This window comes from Anolis carolinensis, chromosome 1, assembly GCF_035594765.1.
Source record: "Anolis carolinensis isolate JA03-04 chromosome 1, rAnoCar3.1.pri, whole genome shotgun sequence".
Lineage (NCBI taxonomy): Eukaryota > Metazoa > Chordata > Lepidosauria > Squamata > Dactyloidae > Anolis > Anolis carolinensis.
Window position 1 is genome coordinate 133092338 of NC_085841.1, and position 25253 is coordinate 133117590.

The following is a 25253-nucleotide window of genomic DNA, read 5'->3' on the forward strand; positions in this document are numbered from 1 at the left end:
AATATTGTATTGTTCTTTCATTGTTGTTGTTGTTTTGCACTACAAATAAGACATGTGCAGTGTACATAGGAATTTGTTCGGTTTTTTCTTTTCTTTTTCCAAATGATAATTCGGCCCCTCCACAGTCCGAAGGATTGTGGACCGGCCCTCTGCTTTAAAAGTTTGAGGACCCCTGATATAGCTGTTCTGTGAATTCATTTCCTTTTTCAGATTGACTACATATTGTGAGATAGAAAGTAAGAGTGGACAGAAAAGACAGATAGAATGACACAGAAGAATGACTGATATATAATGGCACTATTAAGGCTAGATATATTGAATCAAGAGTAGCTTGAAGTCTGAGCAAAGTTGAGATGGATTATGAAGTAAATGAAAATACTTGAGAATCTACTAGGCATGTCTGATCGATAAAAAAATGTTTCAGTTCTCGTTTCTAAAGTAGAAAGTAGCTGGCACTTCGATATAGAAAGTATTTCCAATTTTTTCACCTAAAAATTTCAGATATTTCCAAAAATCCATAATGATTCTAAATGTTTCTAAAATGGCAGACGCGCATGCGCAATCGCAAAAAAAAAAAAGGAACCGGGGGGGGACTTTTACAGGGCTCTCCCGCCCTCATTTCTTGAGCTATCCTCATCAAATTTGCAATGCCCTTGCAAGTTGTGCAAAGAAAACTAGAAATTCCCTTGCTATATTTGTAAACGAGAAGGACACTAGAAATCAGTGGTGTCTCTGGCTATGTAATCCCACAAGCCTCAACCCAATGCCTTCAATTAGAAATGGACCAGTGACCACCATGCCAAGCAATGCCCTGGCAAGGAGTGCAAAGATACTTTGAAAACTAGAAATTCCCTTGCTAAGAGAAAGAACCAGCAACAAAACCCTAACCCTTTCTCCAAACCCCTCTGTGGGAACAGCCAGACTGGGCCCTTTCACCCTCTCTCTCCCTTAAGAGGCTTGCTTGCTCTCTGTTTGCAGACCACCACTCTATCCGTGCAAAGCCCAGCCCAGAATGGCTCGCCTGGGCTACACAATGGGCTTTTATGGCAATCTTCCACATGGACGCAGAGAACCCTAGCCCCCACCTTTGCGTCCATCGTGGAAGCTTCTGATTGGTTGGGGAGCGGCAACCATGTTAGGCTGCGCTAAGCTTCCATTCAAGGTAGGTTGCAGAAAATTTTGTTAAAAATATTTTTAAAAATTAACAAAACATTAAGAGACAATTAGAGACTGGGCCAACAATGGTTTGAATTACATTGCTGGTTGCGCTGTGAGACAATGTCTTGGAATGCATATCAAAAAGCGAGAACAATCCGAAATAATTCCGATATACGATTCAAAATGATTTTTTTGGACATGTCTAGTATCTACCTATGTATTTTTGTCATTATCATAGATACACTGGCACATTTCATTTGGTACTATTCATCCATTCATCCAATGCTTTTGAGTTTGGAAAGATTGGCCGCTTACAAGAAACGTTGCCCAAGGGACGCCCGACTGAATTTTTGAGGAGGCTCTTTCCATGTCCCTCGTATCGAGGAAGGCTATGAGAAAGGTTGCATCATGGGAACAGTTTTTGTGGACCTTACGGCAGCCTATGACATGGTGCAACATAGAAAAATTCTGCATAAAGTCTACCATATCACCTGGGACTTTGACTTTACAAAAACTGTCCAGACCCTCCTAGAAAACTGCAGCTTCTATGTGGAGTTTCAGGGCCAGAAAAGCAGATGGAGGAGGCAAAATAATGGTTTACCCCAAGGCAGTGTTCTTGCCCCAACCTTATTTAATATCTTCACGAACGATCAGACACAACCACCACTCACAAAGAGCTTTAGATATGCTGATGACCTTGGCCTTACAACACAAGCGAAAGATTTTAAAACAGTTGAAAACCAACTCACTAATGCCTTGAAAGATCTCTCCAGCTACTACAAAGAGAACCACCTGAAGTCTAACCCTGCCAAGACACAAGTGTGTGCTTTCCACCTACATAACCGTGAAGCCAATAGGAAACTGAAAGTTACTTGGGAAGACCAAGAGCTCGAACACTGTTTCCATCCTAAATATCTTGGTGTCACCTTAGATCGAACACTAACATATAGGAAACACTGTATGAACACCAAGCACAAAGTAGCTGCATGCAGCAACATCCTGCAGAAACTGACTGGCAGCGCATGGGGTGCAGACCCACAAGTAATAAGAACATCAGCTCTGGCCTTGTCTTACTCAACTGCTGAGTACGCCTGCCTTGTCTGGCACAAGTCTGGCACAAGTCATGTGAAGCAGGTGGACATAGCACTAAACGAAACGTGCAGAATAATCACAGGATGCCTTAAACCTACACCTGTTGATAAACTCTACAAGTTAGCTGGCATTGCCCCTCCTGACGTGCGACGGGAAGTTGCTGCTAACTGCGAGAGAAATAAGGTCGAACATTGTGAAAGCCATCCACTGCATGACTATCAGCCTCCTCCCACCAGACTCAAATCAAGGAAGGGCTTCATGAGAACCACCACTCCTCTTGATGTTCCTCCAGCAACAGCAAGGGTGTCCCTCTGGGCAGCTAAACCTGGCAATTCTAACTGGATGGCCCCCCATGAGGGTCTTCCTCCAGGGGCAAACTTGGAAGTCCCTGAACAGACTCAGAAGTGGAGTGGGCAGATCTAAAGACAACTTGGCAAGGTGGCACTACCTGGAGGAATCCTCCACCTTGTGTGACTGTGGAGCAGAACAAACAACCCCGCACATGTATGCTTGCCCACAATGTCCTGCCTCATGTATGGAGGAGGAGTTGTTTAAACCTACGGACAATGCGGTTGCTGTTGCCTGCTTTTGGTCTAAAACTATTTAGTTGCTTGAGATTTCCTTTTTTTCATCATTTTAAAATGTATTTGTTATGCAATGCTTTTGACACAAAATAAATAAATAAATTTGGTACTATAACAAAAAAAATCTGATTTCAAATTAAGTTCACACAACTTTTAAAATAACTGACTGTATTTATCTGACAAACTGTAAGTAAATAGCTATAGGAAATGCAGGGTGTGCAAGATGATGCTAAGGAAAGTAAATCATACAAGCTCTTATCCATGGGCGATAAATATAGTAGTGAGGAATATGGTCATTAGAATTCTAATCTGAACTGACCTAGGTAAGATTTTGAATTGATTTGTGTATTGTGTACCATTCTTGTACCGGTTTGCACCTTTTACCTTTGTCAACTCGATATAGACACAGGGTCTATTCCCATCCCAATTTGCACTTCCAGAATTTGCAGCACTTTATCAGTCACCTTGTGTTTACAATATTTATATGGTGCACCTTACCCAGTCTACTTTTACAATCTCTCAGTTTTAATCCATGTTTTTATTAGTTCTTGTTTTTTATTGGCTAATGTTTAATTTTTTTTATTTTATTGTGCAAGTTGTTGTCTATTGCTGTGTTTTATACTGCTACTGTTTTTATTCGGGCTTGGCCCCATGTAAGCCACCCTGAGTCCCCTCCGGGGAGATAGAGGCGGGGTATAAAAATAAAGTTATTATTATTATTATTATTATTATTATTATTATTATTATTATTATTATTATTATTATTAATTGTTTCAGCATGCCTGAAGATCAATGCCTGCCCACTCTACAACTTGAAGTAATATAGCCACTTTCCACTGCTGGAGGAATAGGTCTGTTCCATCCTGATCTTACTGGCTAGCTGGATATTTGGATTTTTATGTTAATTACAAGCCATTTTTAGGTGGCATCACTAGAGTGATATGGTGGTGCAAACCACTCTGGGTGATGCCATCAGTGTGGGTGACACCAAAATAACTTTCTATAATGTCTTTGTGCAGTGTGTCAACAGAAATTTATTGTTTCTTATATGCATTTAGATATAACTACAAAAACATTTCTTGTACCCACCTTACATGTACAGTATCTATATACCTGATCAGAACTGGCATTATTACCCAATTATAACCATGTCTGCTTAAAGCATGCACTGTTGTGTTTGTTGCAGCTGTTTTTTTAAAAAATAGTCCCAAATTTTATCATTTTTTCTGATATTTTAACTACAATATGTCTGGTATGAGAGTGGGTCTATGCTGGTGACATCATGAGTTCCCACATTAAGTGATACTAACCTGAGTGACACCTCTGCATCTTTGACATTTTCAAAGTGTAGTCCTCACCTTTTTTTAAAAACACATCAAATGAATTTTAAACAAGTGTTTGAAAGTGTGAAAATAAATTTCAGAATAACATTCAAAAACATTTTTCAATGTCTCATTTATCTTATTGTGCAACTTATTGCAGAAAGAGAACAAGACAGATTTATAACCAAATACATGCCCAAAGTGTTACAAATTTGAAATAAACTGATTAATTCACTCCAAATTCTTAAAACTAAGTCGTGATATAGATGTAAACATGAATATGAGGTTGTTACCCATGTCATTTGGAAGAATTAAGGGTACTATTACTTATGTTTGATAATCCAGCATTATGCAGATCCACTTCCTGGCTGCCATTCATGTATCTTTACTCCTCATGTAAAAAGGTTATATAGTAAAGCAAAATAAGACAGTGAAATTAAAATGTCAAATACAAAATTGGCATATAGATCATATAGAACCTACTGTTTCTTTTTTATTTTCTTTTAGAAAAAAATTCAGATTTGAGTTTCAAAGTTTTTCATAAATATTCTTTACACTTTTTTTTAAAAAAAGACATGAAAGTACTTCATTTCTTAGATTTGCGATGTCCTTTCAGAAAAGTGTAATATTCGTACATTTCAGTGTTTATGGGAAAATGTTTTATTCTTCATTTTTCTTCAAGTTCACATATATCTAGTTCATAGAAAAATTAAAAAGAGCAAACGCCTTTTATAGCCTTTTGCATAGCAAAAATAATCAACATCTTGCTCTCTTCCCAAGGGACACCATCCCAGAATTTTTAATTATTGGTGTATGTTAATTTGACCAATTATTGATTGGAGGGGACATGGTAAGGGTGATGGGCAAGTGGTGCCAAACTAATTTTGACACTGTTCATACATACTGCCTCCATGCAGCTCCCAAACCAGCTTGGGGAGAGAGAGTGTAGCCTGCCACTCCTGCTCTTTCAAAATGCACTCTTGATCATTTATTTTAAAAGTTTGAAATTCAGCAGGAAAATTTTTGGCTTGTTCAATGGAGTGAAACCACATTTGAGGTAGATGCTGTGTTTCTAAAAGTCTTTTTGCCCCCTTGCCTCAGAGTGAAAATGGGAGACAATGACATGGAATTAAATCAGGTCACATCTTTATTAAGCCAAATGAATTCAAGCTGTAATGAGTAAATTAAATCTAAATGACACATTGACACCTAGCTCATTGAAGACTAAGAAATAACTACATAACCATCTCCAAAATAATAGATGTTCAGTGAAAAAGAGACCAGGAAGATGGCATCCCTAATTCTGGTACTTTATCACATGAACCTGTTATTCTACTGTAATCATAGAATCATAGAGTTGGAAGAGACCTCATGGGCCATTCAGTCCAAGAAGCAGGAAATTTGCATTCGAAGCACTTCTGACACATGGCCATCCAGCCTCCAAAGAAGAAGCTTCCATCACAGGGCAGAGAGTTCCACTGCTGAACAGCTCTCACCATTAGGAAGTTCTTTCCATTCTTAATGATCAAGGGTTCTCCAGACCCTTGATCATTTTAGTCGCCCTCCTCTAGAAACATTCTAGCTTGTCAACATCTCCCTTCAATTGTGGTGCCCAGAATTGGACACAATATTCCAGGTGTGGTCTGACTGAGGCAGAATAGAGGGGTAGCATGACTTTCCTGGATCTAGACGCTATACCCCTATTGATGCAGGCCAAAATCCCATTGGCTTTTTTAGCTGACATATCACATTGTTGGCTTATGTTCAACTTGTTGCTCATGAGTACTCTAAGATCTTTTTCACACGTACTCACTCTATCACTGATGCATACCTTTCATATTGGACCTCTCTTCAATCAAACAATTACCTTGATTTATCAGTTTGCACTCTTGTGACCATTCCTCTGCATATCCCCCTAATCCTGCCTTCCCACACTACCACTGTTTCTTAATCTTTTTAGAACCATTTTACAATTCCAGCACTGAAAAAAAAGGAAAATACAATTATAAAATACAAAGTGAATGGAAAATTGACATCTTGGGAATACTGAGGAGGAGGGAGGAGAGGAGGAGAATCCTGTCCACTGATGTTATATTACTATTGACATGCCAGTACGGAAGCAGAAGTGACTCATTTCACCAAGGGATGTGATGGAAATGTTGTGGGTTTGGAAGCTATTGAAGCGTTTTATCTGTCAATAGCTATAGATGGGATAATCCTAGGGAGGAGTCAGACCGGCAATTGTTCATCTGCAATATCAGTTTGCCTACCTTGTGCAATAAAGTCCTTACAAAACCTGGCAGTCCCCAAGTAAACACAGGTCTCATACTATCTCACAAGCTCACATTTCAGCTTTGAAACAGGTGGGGGGGGGGGGGAACTTCCCAGCACAGTGCTAGGTAGGGAGTTAAATGACTATATTTACCATACAAGTGGTTGTGTGATATAATGGCGAGGGCCCTAGGTAGGAGCTAAGGACCTCCATGTTTAGATCCACTTGAATAATTTTATGGATAGTCTTGGTCTCTCTTTCACTTTTACCTATCTGACAGACTTGTTGCAAAGATGAAGTAGCAAAGAGGGGAGGTCATTGAAGTGTGGGCTGGATATAAATATAAACAACAAATGAATAGATAATTCATAAGCTTTCCTTTCATTAAGACACTTAAAGTAATTTAGTCATTCCTTTTTATTAAAAATTTATTTAGATTCCTTGGAAAATAAAACAATAATAACATTTCCACCCTCCTGATTAGTAAATGCTTTCTAATTGGGGCACAGCAGCTGGCCTCTCAAAAAAGATACCCTGTGATTAGCAGTATTTGTAATGAAAAGTTAAAAAGAGTCTCCTGATAGTGAACAGCCTTAGATAATATTTTTGTCATGACTAGTTTTTCATTAGCAACCTTTTATTTAGCCCTGTGTAAAAACAACATATATTAAAAGAAAATACTCTATAGCTGAACACTCAAGTCTAAAATCAGGGGAGAAGCATGAAGACCACAGGGCTCCCTATCAAACAGTATCTCTGAAAATTACAAACACAATCCAGGTGTGGATAAACTCCATTTATCTCAATGGGTGAGATAAGAACACATTTAGATTGAATGGGATAGATTATGCACATAATGACTATTTTTGGAGCTTGAAAATGCTATTTTGGACAATCACTAAGCAGTTAGGGTATTCATAGATCTGTGGGCTAAAAGGTAACTTTTCCAATATCTTGTTATGAGATGTTTCTCATAAAAATGAGAAACATCTCAGGAAGGGCAAAAATGCTATTTTGACTGTATGAAAGCAAATGACTGGCTACCCCCCCCCCCCCCACACCCCAGTGGATCAGAAATGGGAACACTGGATTCAATGCATCACCCAATGAAATATTGTCCCAAATCCACCCCTGGAAGATGTTTGTCTGAGAAGAGAAACTTCCATCAGCCGCATTGCATCTAAGGCTAATATCAGCTCATTGAAAAGAGGCTGCTAATTAAGACTTTAATGATGGAAAGAACTAGTACTTGAAAATACTCAAAAAAGTGTTGAAAAACCCCAATGAGAAGACTCATGGACAGATGAAATTCTTTGCAATTCACAACTTATTCTATGTCAAATTTATGCATAGCATTTGTGTATAGAAACCAGCATTTTCTATGCAATAAAAAGCAGTTTTTAAAAATTAAGGACATTATTTCTGCAGAGAAGTACTATTTTCAATTGAGAAAATATTATTTCCTGCACAGAAAATGCTATTTTGGGTGGAGAGCCAGACTCATGTGTTTTCCTCTGATTGAATTTCTAACTGCAGCCTTTTCCAAACAGAAAACAGAATTTTAAGCAAGAAAGGCTGTTTTCCTCATAAAAATGTAATTTCCTTTGCAAAAATACCAAATGTGAATTTTGTATAGAATAAGTCCTAAACTGTGAAAAATATTGACACACTGACCACAACTTTCTTACAGTGGGACGAAAATATTTAAAATGACTTGTTGGTTTTTTCAAGAAGGTAGTCACCAAAGCATCACATTTCTTCAATCCTCTACTTTTTATATTGTAGTTCTTGTCCTGCTTCTGTTCTTATCAGGGGCAGTTAGTTTAATAAAAAGATATCACCATAATTGCTTTTGCATAATAAATGTAATAAGTAGGGTTTAAACTGTAATTTCAAAGGGTTGTTGTCACACCTCAGCCTTGATTCACCTTCCTCTAACACACAAACTCCACAGCAGGTTTGAGTCTTTTTAGTTTATTAAAGATAGATAGTAAAAAGTTCTCCAAAAAGCAAAAGTAAAGCATCAAAAGTCAGTTACAAATATAGTCTTGAGATATAAGTCCAGAGCTTACAAGGAATAAACAACATCCAAAGAGAGCATGGCAAATTCCAAGAAACATGGATACATGGGCTGCAATATAATCCAAAGCACAGCAGGAAAACTGGAGCTTGCTTTTCCGGTAGCGAGAAAGTTGCTTTGACAAAAACTTTCCCCCGAATGCACCCCTTTAAACACTCTTTGCAAAACATGAAAGCATTTCTCTGCCCCCACACCTCCCCCCGCCTGTTTGCAATTCTCACACTATGCTGTACCCTCAATTCCAAATGCTCTGCTTTATCTAAGGAGCCCATCCCATCAAGGTCAGCTTGCTCGTTATTTTGCTGAGACTCATTATTAAGCTGGGAACCTTCTATCCTCCCTTCTTCCGTTCCCATGTCAGTGTGCACCTAGCTGGTTTCAGTGGCTTCAGGGTCATCAACTCCAACCCTCCCTGTGGGAAACTGAACCTGCACTCTCTGTTCCTCATCTTCCAAATCTACAAGCCTTTCGGGGAGATTCTGAACCTGAATCCCTCTTTCTTCCTCAGAGTCAATCCTAGATTCAAGCTGAGTTACAACAGTAGTTGTGCCTAGAAAATTAGCTGTATATTCCAGCAATCTTTTGTAACCATTAGGTATGTCCAAAAATCATTTTGAATCTTATATCAGATTTATTTCAGATTGTTCTCGCTTTTTGATACGCATTCCAAGACGTTGTCTCACGGCACAACCGGCAATGTAATTTGAACCATCGTTGGCCCATTCTCTCATTGTCCCTTAATGTTTTGTTAATTTTTTTCCAAAGAATTTTAAAAATATATTTTAAAAAATATTTTTTTAAAAAATTCTTTCTGCAACCTACCTTAAATGGGAGCTTAGCGCAGCCTAACTTGGCTGCTTCTCCCCAGCCAATCAGAAGCTTCCACAATGGATGCAAAGGTGGTGGCTAGGGTCCTCTGCATCCACATGGAAGATTGCCATAAAAGCCCATTGTGTAGCCCGGACGAGCCATTCTGGGCTGGGTTTTGCACAGAGAGGGTGGTGTTCTGCAAACGGAGAGCAAGCAAGCCTTGTGTCTTGAAGGAGAGAGAGGGTGAAGGGGCACGGTCTGGCTGTTCCCACAGAGGGGTTTGGAGAAAGGGTTATGATTTTGTTGCTGGTTTCTTCTCTTGTGAGTGTGTTAATTTTGGGTCGCGCTCAGCTATTAAGAGCTGTGAATTTTAGGGTTATTTTTAATTTTTTTCCCATATTATCAAAAAAATTATCTAGCTTTCAATTTCGTTAAAAATTGTTCAATTTCGTTAAGAATTTCAATTTCGTTAAGAATTAGATGCTTCTCAAACAATGTTAATGGGATCAATTCACCCAACAAAAGAAAAAGGATTTTCAATCAAATAAGAAAAGGCAACTACAATGTAGTTGCCCTTCAAGAAATGCACATTGCACAAAAACATGCGGCCCATTTGGCTCAGAAAAATATTGGAAAAGAATTTTATGCTTGTGCTCCAGATAAGAAAAGAGGTGTAGTTATTTATGTTAACCCAAAAATACCGGCTCATTTGGCAGTTAAGGATAAAGATTGAAGAATAATTGGAATCCAAATTATAGTTGATAATCAAAAAAATACTGATTTGCAATATTTATGCACCTAATGGGCCTAAGACAGATTTCGTTGAAGAATTAAAAGATCTAATTTCAAAAGAACACTTTGATGATTTGATGATAATGGAAGACTTTAACGGAGTAATGGATAGCATGAAGGACAAGAAAAATGACTCCAAATAGCATAGGGATAAATATACTGGTAAACTTCTGGCTTTATTTATAAACTTCTTAGAAGATTTCAATTTGCAAGACTCCTGGAGAATACATCACTGGACAGAAAAAGACTATACTTTCTATTCAGACAGACATCAAAGTTGGTCCAGGATTGATGTCACTCTCAAGGCAGCGGAGCACCAAGAACCAAACACGGAGGCCAATAACTATCTAATATCTTTATTAAGGAAATATATATAAGTAATAAAAACAAGTAGAAAATGTAGTCCAGAAGCAGACCTATCAAATGAGGTCAGATATAGTCCAGAAATGTTTTGTCCAATAAATGATATTAGAGTTCAAAGTTAAATCCCAACCGAAACACACACTATTGCCAAGCAATAGTGTGGGGAAAACGTCCAGGGTCTTTCAGGGTCCAAGGTAAAAATCACAACAAGATATGAGGCAAAACTTGATTCTTGGAGCAAGGTCCGTGGCTAGGAACAAGGCGAGGCAACTCTTGAAATACTTGGAAAGACAAGGCAGTTCATGAATACTTGGATTGGCAAGGCAAGGAAGCTGGGGTTGCGGACTTGCGAAGTCCACACTAGGCTGGAACGCACATTCACTCCTGAAGCTGCTCTGTTGACTCCGCACAGATCCAACCGTGCCAGGCACCTATATCGGGATCTCGTTTTCCCGCCAAACAGGTGTCCAGCGTTCTCTTTCCCTAGAGAACAGAAAACGAAACCCAGCTTTCTCCAGATGTGAGACTCCCTAGATTTTCCAAGGGAAGCATGGCTAATCAGTGTCTTGTTTAGCTGCGATTCTCAGACTCCTGCGAATCTGCTCCCTTTCCCTCCTTTCCGCAGTATAGGACTGTCTCCTGGCAAAAGGAGGCGAGGATTGCTCAAGGTCTTTTTTAATTGCTTCTTGGGCAAAAACATCAACATCAGGCAGCTGAAAGGATTCCGGCTGTTGTTGATCCGGAGAAAACCCCATGTTTTCATCCTCATCTGCCACAGGGACACTAGGAGCGGGACTACAAGGCCCATGAGTCATCACAATTGATATGGTTTTGACTACAAATACATTGACAACAAAAATTGCAAGAATCAAAATATTGCCAAGAACTCATTCAGACCATTGCCCCTTTGAAAAAATACTATATTCGACCCCTAGACAAAGGAAGTGGCACTTAAATGACAATTTATTAAAGGAAGAACTGTTCTGCAGTGGCTCCGGTCCTTCCTGGAGGGTCGTTCCCAGATGGTGAAGCTGGGGGATACCTGCTCGGACCCCTGGCCATTGACCTGTGGGGTCCCGCAAGGGTCTATTTTATCCCCCATGCTATTCAACATCTACATGAAACCGTTGGGAGAGGTCATCCGGAGTTTTGGAGGGTGTTGCCATCTCTACGCAGATGACACACAAATCCACTACTCATTTCCATCTAACTCCAAGGAAGCCCCTCGGATTCTGAACCAGTGCCTGGCCGCTGTGGCGGACTGGATGAGGAGGAACAAGCTGAGGATCAATCCTGATAAGACAGAATCCCTCCTCGTCAGTCGCTCGTCGGATCGGGGTATTGGGTGGCAACCTGTGCTGGACAGGGTTGCACTCCCCCTGAAATCACAGGTCCGCAGTTTGGGGGTCCTCCTGGACTCAGCGTTGACGCTTGAGGCTCAGGTGTCGGCGGTGGCCGGGAGGGCCTTCGCACAACTCAAACTTGTGCGCCAACTGCGACTATACCTCGTGAAGTCTGACTTGACCACGGTGGTGCATGCCTTAGTTACCTCTAGACTGGACTACTGTAATGCGCTCTACGTGGGGCTTCCCTTGAAGACGGCCCGGAAACTACAATTGGTTCAGCGTTCGGCGGCCAGATTAATAACAGGGGCGAGCTACAGGGAACGATCTACTCCCCTGTTCAAAGAGCTCCACTGGCTGCCGTTCACTTTCCGGTCCCAATTTAAGATGCAGACCATCATCTATAAAGCCCTAAACGGTTTGGGACCCACCTACCTTAGTGACCGTATCTCCTATCATAAACCTGCCCGATCCCTTCGTTCATCCGGGGAGGCCGTTCTTTCGCCACTGCCTTTATCCCAGGCCCGTCTTGTGGGAACGAGGGAGAGGGCCTTTTCTGCTGTGGCCCCCCGACTGTGGAATTCACTGCCCACTGAGATCAGGCAAGCCCCCACCTTGTTAGCCTTTAAGAAAGATCTAAAAACATGGCTTTTCCGATGTGCCTTTGGGGAGTAAATGTTATATACCTCTTTGGTTATTCCCCTTGGATTCTATCCTTTAGACTGCTCCACCATTTTATATCCCTGTTCCCTTTATTCGTATGCCTCTCTCTTCCGAGTTTTTAATTAAGTGTTCATGTGGCCCGCCCTGTTTTTTACTGTTTTCTCTGATTTGTGCTGTAATGTATATGATTATTTTTGCACTGTTATATTGTGTTATGATATGTTGTTTTATTTTGTTATATTGTATGGTGTCTGGGCATGGCCCCATGTAAGCCGCCCCGAGTCCCCGTTGGGGAGATGGTGGCGGGGTATAAATAAAGTTTTATTATTATTTATTATTATTATTGCTCAAACCTGCATTGTGTGTATTGCATCTGCACCAATGAATGTGTAAACCTCGCTAACCAGGCAAGCACCACTGTTTAATTCAATGGATCAGTCAGGTCTATAAGAATAAAGCCTGATGTGATCTGTGCTCAGTATGTGAAAAAGTTACTTTTTGGTCTACACATTTCCAGAATCATTATTGGTCTGACCCTTCTGTGAACTGCCGTCCAAAAAAATAAGTTATTCAAACTGTGCTTGAGTTGTTTCATCCACTGATGTGAGCTGGTAAGCCTGATTTAACAGAAAATCCACATATTTTCTTTAGTTTATTTCAATTGAGACTGTAGATTGCAGCAGCTATCGAAAATTCTACACTGGAAAACTGAAAAGATTAATACACACAGAGAGATTTGTATGTCAGAGCTTACAGAACCCAGTTAGTGTTTTTGTTTATCTCCTTCCATAATTTAAAGGCAAGGAATGTCCAGTGGCATGGAACAGTAAAAGAATGAGAACTCATAAAAAGAAGGCAATCTAAGAAAACCCATACAATTAATATATGTATTGGGGAAAATGTTCTGCTGAGGTTAAGATGTCAAAAGCATGGAAGAAATATTGACAGGGATAATGAGACCATCTGCAATAGCAACAAGCTGGATAAGTTTGTCTAATATATAGAAAACAGAAGATAAACTCTTTTAACCTCAGATCATAGGGTAATCCATGTTTTCAATTTTTTTGACATTATCAGATAATAACTGTCTCATGTTCTTTTCATTTTGGTTATTTATATGGGGCTCACTGTTAAATTTTGCATGTTTTCTTTTTTAGATATATCATTCATCTAGTCTGTGGTGGCAGAGGGTAGTATCTCAGCTTTATGATAATCTTTTCAAGAGATAAATTACTTTTCAGGGGCAACATTTGCCAATACCTTCCTTGTCTTTGCATATGTGTGAAGTGAGAAATCTTTTTTGATCAAGACTTTTGCTAACTGTTTATTTTCCTTCTTTTATTTCTAGTTATATTATATCGTCTATCTAAATCTCTGTTCTGAAAACTGCCATTCTCTTTTGACCTTATCACAAACCTCGGCATATGTCAGTTTAGCCCAGGTCAACCATGGAACCCACCGACTCCCATCAAATAACACTGGCGAGGCTCCAAGTAGGGCGGAGCTGGTGCATGCCGCTGCTGCGGCAACATGGGAGGTTTCCCGTGTTGCCATTAGAAGCAATGGGGGGAATCCATGCAGTCCACGCCTCCCCCATGGTATCAATTTATGGTGGAGTCAGGCAAAGCAGGCTGTGAGGCGCCGGGTTCCCCATGACCCCTGATGACATAGGGCAATTCCAGTGGCCATGTGACAAGGTCATTTATTTCATCTACCATTTTCAAATAGCATCAGCAATCTATTTCTGATTTTTTAACCATTCTAAACATTTTTCTTAGTATAACTATCACACACGGTTGAGAAAACAATATATCTTAGTCTCCCTCTAACCTTAGTTCCCATCACACCTGGCTCACCTTAGAAGAGTGTATTCAATAAATAACAGAAATAAAAAATAATTCTAGATAGCTGTGAAAATATTATTTTGCCATTTTAGGGTAAGACTTTGCAATGAAGTGTGTGTGTGTGTGGGAGGAACAGGCATCATTCATATCCTTTTTTTCTACTAACTTAGTTCTTTTTCAAAACCAAATATTTTATTTTTTATTTAATTACTATCTTTTTTTCCTTCAACAAAATATTCAGCCTCATGATTTCAGTACATACCGTTTCCACAAAAATAAGACATCCCTTGAACCTAGTAGAGGTTTTGCTGAATTGCTAAATATAAGGTCTTCCCAGAAAGTAAGACCTAGCAAAGTTTTTGTTTGGAAACATGCCCACCAATCAGATCACCAGAGCATGCAGGATCAGTAAATGTACATACCATAGATTGCTGTACATGGAAATAATGGTAGTAACAAGAAATTCACGATAGGACTCATAGTTTGTCTGGTTACGCTGGTTTGTGATAACAACTACTGTACAGTATATAATAAATGTTCGATTTTTTGTTCAACAATAAATGTGAATTCTTCTTCATGGAAAAATAAGACATCCCCTGAAAATAAGACCTAGCACATCTTTGGGGGCAAAAATTAATATAAGACACTGTTTTATTTTTCGGGAAACACAGTATTGCTTGCTCCATTTAAAACAGGGTTAATGTTATATTTAGCTGGACGCATGTTGTTTACTGATGGAGCTCCAAAGGAGTATTGGGTAGTATAAGCAACATTTAAGTGAATTTGGCAGAAAACACTCAACCTTCCTGAACAGGAAAAAGAAATATTTCTATTTTATATTTCTGTTTCAGAGCTATTGATGTATGATTGAAGTCAGCCCATAAGTTGCATTACATTTTTCCCATGCAGTTGAACTTAAGGCCTTAGAATCTCTGTTGTCAGACAAAAAGGATTGCATTCAAGCCATGTCAAAGCAGCTGATGGTTTGGGAAGATTTAGATCATCGCTCTTAAATGTCTTTAGACTTTAACACCAGGGATCACAAGAGTAGAATACCAGCCCTGCTGATTCATGTCAAAGGTCTATCTAGTCCTGGCTCTTGTTTCTGTGGTGAACAATCACTTGCATTTGGAAACAACAACAAACTTTCCCATTATTGTTTCCTTTGCTGTTTCTGATCTTGGAGACAGAAAGTCCTCTTGGCAATTCGTAGACACTGATAATCCCTACCACAAATCTATCTGATTTCTTAGACATTCACGGTAACCATCAACACATGATATAAAAATAAACTCATCGTTTAACTATGTGCAGTGTGAGGAGTTGTTTCTCTTTGACCTATCCTTCATCTACATGGGTTGACCTGCGTACTAATATCATAAACAAAGAAGAAAAACTTTCCCCCATTTCTACTTTCATCCATGTTGTGCATTATTTTATGCACCTCAGCCATGCCACCTCTTATTTTAAAATTCTTTTCTAAATGAAATAGCCCGAAAATAAAGGAAGTGTTCCTGCTCCATGAACATTTTGGTTGTCTAGTTCTACAATATTATTTTGGTGGCCAGAAGCATATGCAGTATTGGTCACAGTGCACAGAAACATAACAATATTAGCAATTTTATTTCTGATAGTTTTCATAATTATAGAACAATCTTTTTAACCACAGATTCAACATACATGGTTTCAGTTATCCAGCCACTCACCCCCAAATTCCTACCTGGAAGTGTTTGTGGGCCTCTCTAAGGACCTAACCACATTAAAAAAAAAATCCCCATCCTACCACACTTCACCGACACAGCTGGTGTGGAGGTCAGATTGAGGAGACAATGTGGGAGCATGCTGGAAAGTTATACTTTCTGGCATGTAATGAGCAAGCGGGTGGTGGAGTGCCAGGTGACAGATTCACCCCTCTGCCCTATGTCCCATGATTTCATAGTATTGAGCCCTTATTTATTTATTTCTAGTACTTGTACATCACTGTAACACCCCTAAGCAGCATGAACACTGGAAACCAACACAGAGGCCAATAAACAATCTAATATCTTTATTAAAGCAATAAAAGTTCTAAACAAAAATAAGCAGAGTATATAGTCCAGCAGTTGACCTTTTAAAGAAGATCAAAATTAGTCCAATAAAATGAAGTTATATGTCCAATATTAGAGTCTAAAGTCTATAATCCAAATAACCAAAACACACTCAAACTCTTTGGAAGTTTGAGTGGGGAAAAAGCAAGGTTTCGCAGGAAGATTCTTGAAGTAAAGTCCAGAACAAGGATTCAAGGCTAGGCAAGGTATTTCGTGATGGATCTCAAACGCAGTCCAAACTTGGCAAGGAGTGGGACGCAACTCCCAGACTACTCGTGAGTAAACGAGCCGGTGGGCCGCTTGGAAGCTCAGGAACAAGAGACGATGTTCTTCATTCAATAGTCATGTTGACACCGCGATAGGGAAAACTCCGTGCAGAACTTTTATTGAAGTTCAAGAGCTCCCCCCAAGCAGGTGTTTGACTCCCCAAATCTTCCCAGAGAATGGAGCTGTTTCAACATCGCACCAGATGCCTGCCTCCCTGAAAACTTCCCAAGGGAACCGATTTAGCCACAATCGCCTCTCTCCGCTAATCTCACGCTTCTCCTTAAAATCTGCCTTTGGGAGCGATCTGTTTAGAGAAAAGACCTTCTATCAAACACTTCTATCAAAAACTTTCCGGAGAACCAGGCTCCATTTCAAGGGCATCCCTAATTGGTTCTGGCACTGAAATGTCAACAGGAGACATCTGGAAAGGGACGGAATCTTGCTGAGATGGAAGAAAGCCCAAATCCTCTTCAGTTTGATCTATGATGGCTGCGGGGTCATGGGCCAAAGGTGCCTGAGACATCACAATCACTTGTAATCAATCTCTTAAGTTTATATTAAAACAGTAATAATAATTTTGAAACATGAATAAATTATGTTAATTATACAATAGAATACAACTCTTTACATAGCAATTTTTCAAACTAATGAATGATTAAAAGCATTCTTAAAATAATGCTATTTTGCTTATATTTTTAATCATCTTAAGTTTTGTATATGTATTCTTCCTTATAGTGTTACGGGTAAATTAAAACAGATAAAATTATCCTTCAGATATTGATATGGATGTAAAACATTCATTTGATATTGTTAGTTGCCTTGAACACTAAGCTTGAGGCCGGATACAACTATAGTAAAGAAATATCCTATCAATTCCCATGGCAATGACTATGCTTTTCATTTCGTGCTTAGACGAACAGCGGTTCAGAATGTAATGGATAAAAATTCAGCACATATTCAAAGATCAAAACCCCTAATTAGTTACCAATGAAGCTGACAGAAAAATTGTTGAACTGCTACAGAAGAAATGTCATGACACAGAATCAAGTGGAGTAAATGAAAAAAGCAATGAACCATCAAAGATCTGAAATAGGAACTGTTGTCATGTTTGTCAACTCACAAGCTTACCACTTTTACATAAAGTTGCTGTAACCTGCCCCTTAGTTTTGGAGGCATGACATGAAATGAATGTTTTGTTTTTTTAAAAAAATCTCAGATTAATTCATATTAGTTTGGCTAAAAAGAATAAAGAAACATTTAGGTTAAAAGAATTAGTGTAGCCTAGGCTTCTTTCCCCCCTAATATAAACTTCCACCAGATCTAAACATTTATTTGGAAGTAATTAAGACTGGATGCCTGTTTTCATGCTGATTTAATGGTGAATTTGGTTTCATTATCAGTTTTAAAACATCCATCCAAGGTGTTAAATTCTATCCCTCATGATTCCTGGTTCTTCACCGCAGGGCTGCTTCTGGCCCTTTTGAATGTCTAAGTGGGGAAATAACAGTGGTGGCAACACTTTGGAGCTTTCTCTCAAAGAAACATTGAGAGTTCAGAGGGGATAGGTAATTCTTTTAGGTTCTTCTGGGACAGACTAAACTCTTGCCTTTTGCCACCCAGAGAAGGGGATGATCATTTCTTTTAAAAAAGTTTAGGTATGGTACTTGCATTGACCCATGGATAAGTTGACCCAAGTTTTTTGGGTTGATTTTTGTCTTCAGTTTCAAGATTTATCTATTAGTATAGTATGGACTTCATCACACTTACTAAAAAAAAAGCATCTTAGGATGCTTCAAGCCTTCTTCAGGGATGAAGCCCCATGCCAGCCATCACATGCCGCCAACCAAACAAACACGGGAGCCTTCTTGTGTTGTACTGGCTCAAATGGAACCAACACGCCTTTGCCCTATTGGGGCAACACTTCCCCCATGTGATGGGGAAAGAGTCAGCATGCCTGCACGAGGGGCAACAAAAGTCGCCTCTCACACCTGCTGTTTCACTACACTTGCTGGCAAAATGGCACAGGTGTTTGTGTGTGGGTGGCTCCTCCATGTGATGAGGTCAAAAGTCTTCCACTTATATCTGTCAAAGTCCATTTGGAAATGTATAGCTGTCTTTGTATGATACTGTTAAAATTAGCTTTTCTTCTTAATCAGTTATTTATTGCGTTTTTTGTGATTTCTGTGAAGAATGGCTAACAGTGGGTAGGACCAGGGCCGTAGCCAGAAAAAAATTTCAGGAGGGGTTCTGAAAATTTCAGGGGGGGGGGGGTTGAACCCCTAGCACCCCCCCCCCCAGATATAAACATGTCAATATCTGCTTGAGATAGTGCCTGGAGGGACTCTTAATATTTTGCGTCTCATAGACTTAGCATGGGGATTTGGTTAACCAGTTAAAATTCATGAGTAAACCAGGTTTTATTTATAACCTGAAAAATTTCGCGGGGGGGGTGGTGGTGGTGTTGAACCCCTAACCCCTCCCCCCTCGCTACAGGCCTGGGTAGGACAAAAGAACAGGTTATGGATAGTTTCTACTTTTCCACCACAGCTAACATTACAACTTCTGTTGGGGAGCTGGAAATACCGCTCCTAATTTGATTTTTATGTGTCTATGTGCAGGATGTTGAAAAGGCAGTTTCATCATGTTAGAACTATAATACAAACATGTTGTTGAATTTGGCACAAACATTTTGCAGCACAGACCCAAAGATCATTCCTGTTTCTTCTGCCTTATTGTTTTCCTCATTTTGGTACTCATATCCTAACTTCTCCAATTTTCTGTGTGAATCCTCCTTTTGCTTTGCCATCTCTCAGAACGAAGGTCTTGGCTGGTATCCAAGTGCATAACACCATTTTCCACTGAGAATAATAGAATCATAGAGCTGAAAGAAGCCACAAGGGTCATCCAGTTCAACCCCCTCCTATGCAGGAATACACTTACCACTTGCAAAACCTGTTCTCACAGTTTGCAAGAAAAATTCATTTACTTTGCTGATTTCTTGAAGAAATCCTTTAAATTAGATTACCAAATGGCTTTACATTTTTAAAGTTGTGAGAAATTCTGTGGCTGCATCTTCCAAAAGAGAAAGCTGTATGCAGGAGAAATGCAGTTAGTGTACTGCAGCAAATGTTACTCATGCTTTACTTTAGAACAGGAATTTGTATCTGAATTGTGTTTTAAAAAGACAACTACTAGAACATCTATTTTTGTTCAGCAGAGTAACTTAAGCATAATTAGCTCGATCATGATAGCTAGTATCCGAAATAGGAAGAAAAAGATGTTCATGCACAGGTACTTTCTCCAACCATATATCATTGTCTTTCTTAGTGACATGCATCCCAACATAACAGTTTAAATGTAATGGTGCAGTGGGTTAAACCCTTGTGCCGAATGGACTGCTTACCTGAAGATTGGGTTGCTGACCTGAAGACTGCTGTTTCAAATCCACAGGATGGGGTGAGCTCTTGTCTGTCAGCTCTAGCTTGTGGGGACATGAGAGAAGCCTCCCAGCAGGATGGTAACACATCTGGGCATCCCCTGAGAAACATTTCTGTAGACAGCTAATTCTCTCACACCAGAAGCGACTTGCAGTATGTTCTCGAGTCATTTCTGACATGACAAAAAAGTTGAAATGTAGATGGTTACCTGTTATCTGCAATGTGTATGTTGCTCTGCCCATAGATTTATATCATATGTGGGTAGCAACTGTCAAGACCACATGATATATGTTGATTCAATTATTTCCTGTTTGTTTGGGTATTTATTTAATTATCGTGTCAGAAGCAAACCGAGGGTACAGTTGTAATGTATTTAAAAACACAAAGTTAAACACTTGGCATTATACCAAATGTCCTTTGACCAGTAGCTGGCCAGTTGGAGTGCCTTTGGTGTTGCTATAAGAAGGTCCACCATTGTGCTTGTGGTGGGGCTCAGACTGTATTGTAATAGGTGGTCTGTGGTTTGCTCTTTCCATATTTGCATGTCATGGACCCCACTTTGTGGGCTCATTTCTTAAGGTTGGCTCTGCATCTTGTGGTGCCAGAGCACAATCTGTTCAGTGCGTTCCAAGTCGCCCAGTCTTCTATGTGCCCAGGAGGGTGTCATTCGGTATCAGCCATGGCTTGAGATTCTGGGTTTTAGCCTGCCACTTTTGGACCCTTGTTTGCTGAAGTGTTCCTGCAAGTATCTCTGTAAATCTTAGAAATTTGTTTCTTGATTTAAGGCATTGGCACGCTGGCTGATATCTGAACAGAGCAGCCAATAATGAAAGGTTTCTTTGGGTGCCTATAAGTTGATGCTCAACATCTGTTTGGAAATTTGAGCCCTTCTCTTCCAGAGCATAGAAATCAAAGTAACACCCCGCATGACCTCTTTATCTTATGCTGTATCCTTCTCCAGCCTACAGCTTCTGCAAAATCTCCCAGGAAAGGAAAGGAAAAAAAGGGGAAAGTAGTCTTTGACATAGAAGACTGTAATGTTATCTGTGCCACCTTCTGTTCCTTTTCTTTTCCTGAAGTTCCATACAATAAATTCTTAGAAGAAAGAGGAACTGCCCTGGTAATTAAGTGCAAAGAAAATAATCTTAAAGCACTTCAGGTAAATTATATTTCTGTCAAGCTATTAAATTCATGTTCAAAAGTGTACATTTTTATGACTTCAATGTGCCAGTTTGACGACTATTTATACTCAAACTACTGAGTTTTAGACAATGTCTACCTCTGAGAAAACAGCATCTTCTAAAAAATGTTTAAAAGAAATCCCTTGCAGTAATTCACAAAGTATAACTATTATAAATCATCACAGTATACCCAAGCAATATATATAAGAAGATATGCAAGTCTCCCAATTTCCAAATTTCAAAAGGGCTGCTTCTGACATAACATCCTGACATAATATCACAGCATAATTTTATCTGTTGTTTCCACAAGGCTCTTTGTTTGGGGGGGTTTCTTTGTTGTGTTGAACATCCATATCAGAGATCCTTAATTGAAAGTCAAAATATTTGTTTTTCTACATTTTTTAGTGTGCCAAAGGAAACAAATCATGAAGGCAGTGGACTTAATATAAACTTATCCAAACTAATGCACTGTGATCAACAGATTCTAGAACAATTCAGTTTTCTTCTTTCTGAGAAGAAGCAGTGTATATAATTTAACAGATAAGCTTACATCTCATCCACAGCTTCCTAGCTTTATATTAATCTACAACAAGCAGACAAACAAACAATCCTTGAACTTAAACGTTTTGCTTTGATTTATCAGTTACTTTGCAAGATAAAGAATTTTCTGAGTCATTTGTTCTACAAAAGTAGAACAAAAACAAAAGCTTTGTCAGGATTTTATAGCTGACATTGCAGAAGTAAATGTAAAACATTAAACATATCGTCCTAGATGCTAATGAAGGATACGTGGGAGAATGTTTTGTTCTTTACGAAAGAGCCAGCATTTCAGGAGAAAAAGCCTAAAGCTGGAATCCTTTATGACAGTTATGAATGTGTAATCTGGAGCCATGCACTCATGATTGCTATGTATTTATGGTACATAATCAACAGCCTATGGTTATGACGCTGCATAGGGAACACAAAAATCCCCCAGTCTTAACTTACCAAGAAACAGTTGCTGCAAACTTTGAGGGACTGTTTCCATGCAAATAAGGAAGTATCTGACTGCCATTACCACCACAACCCAGTGAAAACTCCCCCACAACAACAAACAGGTTCCCAGCTTCTAGCTATCACAATGGAGATCACTCAGGAAAGCAGGTGAAAATAGCAGTCAGCTGCTTTGCAACTGACAGGAGAACAGAACTCCATCAGTTGCAGTGACTGCTTTTTGTTAAGTGATCATTGAGGGCACTTCCAGACATGACAGAAATGTGTGCCAAAATGGGCTTCTAAAATCCACTTTGGCACACATTTCTGTTCCCGCCCCCAAAACGCAGGCTTTCCTGGGGGGTGGTGGTGACCCCATGCTATCCCAGTAACTACCGGAATGGCATGTGGCCACCCCAAAGCCCCCTAATAAAAGCTCTTAAAAGAAAGAAAAACTTACTCAATCTCCATTAAAGTACTGCTAGAGTCCTCCTGGTACTTAGAAATGATGTGTCAGGAGATGGGGGGGGGGGCAAGGAGAAAAATCACTCCTCGCCCCCACCCCAAGTCTCCTGGCATGTTATTTCTACTCACGAAGAGGACTCCAGTACTTTCATGGCAGCTGGGTAAGTTTTTCTTTCTTTTATGGGGTTCTTTTGGGGTTTTGCCAGAGGGGGTGGGTGCCCTCTCAGTTTTCTGAGCTCCAGTCCTCGGACCCAATTCACAAAGGGCCCACACCTAGTAATGCCCAGATCTTACTCAACTACCTAATTAATTCAGGACAAAATAGGATTTACCTGATTTGTCCTGAATTAATTCACTTTTACCTGAAAGTCATTTGGACACCTCAGGCAAAAACCGAACAGGCCCTGCATTTTTGGGCATGTCTGGAAGGCCCCTGAGAGGACTGGGCTGGAATTCACATTAGCACAGTAACTATGATTCTGGCACACACCTAAATTCAGTATTGGGTTTGACCCAATATATTTATCTGATAAAATCTTCTTAGGAATTTTTCTTGGCTCCCATTCAGAGATAAAAGAAAACCTACAGACACAAAAAGTTGGTCTAAAACTGGAAACAAAAGATTTTTCCTCTAGTACTTGCACAAAAGAGAAGTAGAAAGGGAAGTTTGAGACTTAACATCACAGCATGGGAAACAATGTTTTCTTGTAACATTTGAACTGATCTTTGTCTGGCTTTGCCCAAAATGTGTCAGGAGGAATATGAAAAAAACTTAATGATGTATTCACATACATTGCAACTCATATCCTTTCTTTACAGCTATGGAAGCTCTTGGGGTAAAAACAAAAGTAGAGCTCCATCTTTCCATTATATTTCCTTCATGGATGTATGAACATAATTTGAGCCTCAGTGCTTAATGAAAAATAAATCTTACTGATGATAAAGGAAGATTGATGGTGTTTTAACTACAACAGAGTTTATTGTAACACAGATTGCAACTTACTCCTTGGGATGTTAGGGTCCTTCTACACTGGCCAAAATGTAATACAAAACTGCCTCATTGGCAGGGGCAGGGAGTTAGCCATACCCACCATCCATACTGATGCATTCTCAGCATGGGCAACTATGGCCAGTGTCTTCCTCCCCTCCCTGCTCTCATTCCCACCCCCACCCCCCATACGGAAAAAGTCATTTCCCTTCTCCAGAGGCTTTGTTACTCTTGGCAAGTTGAGACATAAGCTGTGGAACAGGATGCCCTCTCCCTTTCTGCAAAGCTCCTGTCTTGCTGATGCAGAGCTAGGAGCAACAGAGACCCTAGAGAAGGGAAGGAGTTTTTTTCTTAGTTTTGGGGGGATACAGGGGGGTGAGAGAGAGGGAGACGCTGCCATCCCACCTTCTCAGGGAGCTGGAGCCTGGGGATGTGAGATGGCTGTGGGGAGTGCCATCAGGGATCACACAGGTTTGCTCTCTTGAACTTTGTTTCCCTTTGGCATCACTTGCTGCTTGCAACCTGCTTCCCACTGTGTAATTTTAAGCTCTGTTTCCTTTCAGAAATACACAGGAAATGAGAACAAAGGAATGGTTGGAGAGAATTCTCAGGGGAATTGCTTTATTTTCATGTTTCCATTTAGCCATCTTTGTGCCCGTGGCTCCATCTGTTTCCATCCCTCCATCAGCTCTTTTGGAATTTTAAAATGAGAATAAGTGTTGGAGCAGTGTCTACACCTGTGTGCCACAAGTAACTCTTATTTTGGAGGGAGTGCTGGGACATACAGTGCTCCATAGCAAAACATTTTTTTCACCTGATATTGGATTTTATACAAACCTTTTTATCATGTGTTTTTCATGCCATCCTGCAAGCAAGCTCGCATTATGGATGTGCATTTTGTAGCCACACCCTTTTATCCCACTTTCTACTGGGGTTTCAGGCCTGTGTAGGTGGGCCTTTGGATGCTCCAGACTATTGTGCCATCTTGCATTATGTGGCAGTGTAGATGAGCCCGAAGTTTGGACTACATGAGCTTTACAATAGTATTTAGCTGAATATCCAGAGAGCTCTCTTCAAACCTTCACACTCCCTTATATTTCATATAAACCCTCATATGATATAGTTACAGAACTCTCTTTAAACGTTCACACAAAGACTTACTTCTGAGTGCCAAGGCAGAGCTTATATGTCCTCCTCATCAGAGTTTTAGCCCTCTCTGTATTCAAACAAATGCCCAAACAGGATTTTTGAGGTCCTGTAGCTCCCTGAATGATTGCATTTTTGTTGTAATTGCCTACACAGTGTGACTGCAATATCATGAAAAAACTCTATTGTAATTATCAGCTACTGTGACTTTTTAGAAGCTGTAGTGTTGTATCATATAATTTGATTCTCATGACCTATCCCCAGAGAAACCATTTCTTGACAAATCTGTTTTATAGTACCGCCTACATCTGGTGGAAGCCAAAAATATATTAGAATCCACATAAACTCAACCGTGATTAGTTAAGGCAGAATTAACTCCGTTTTTCA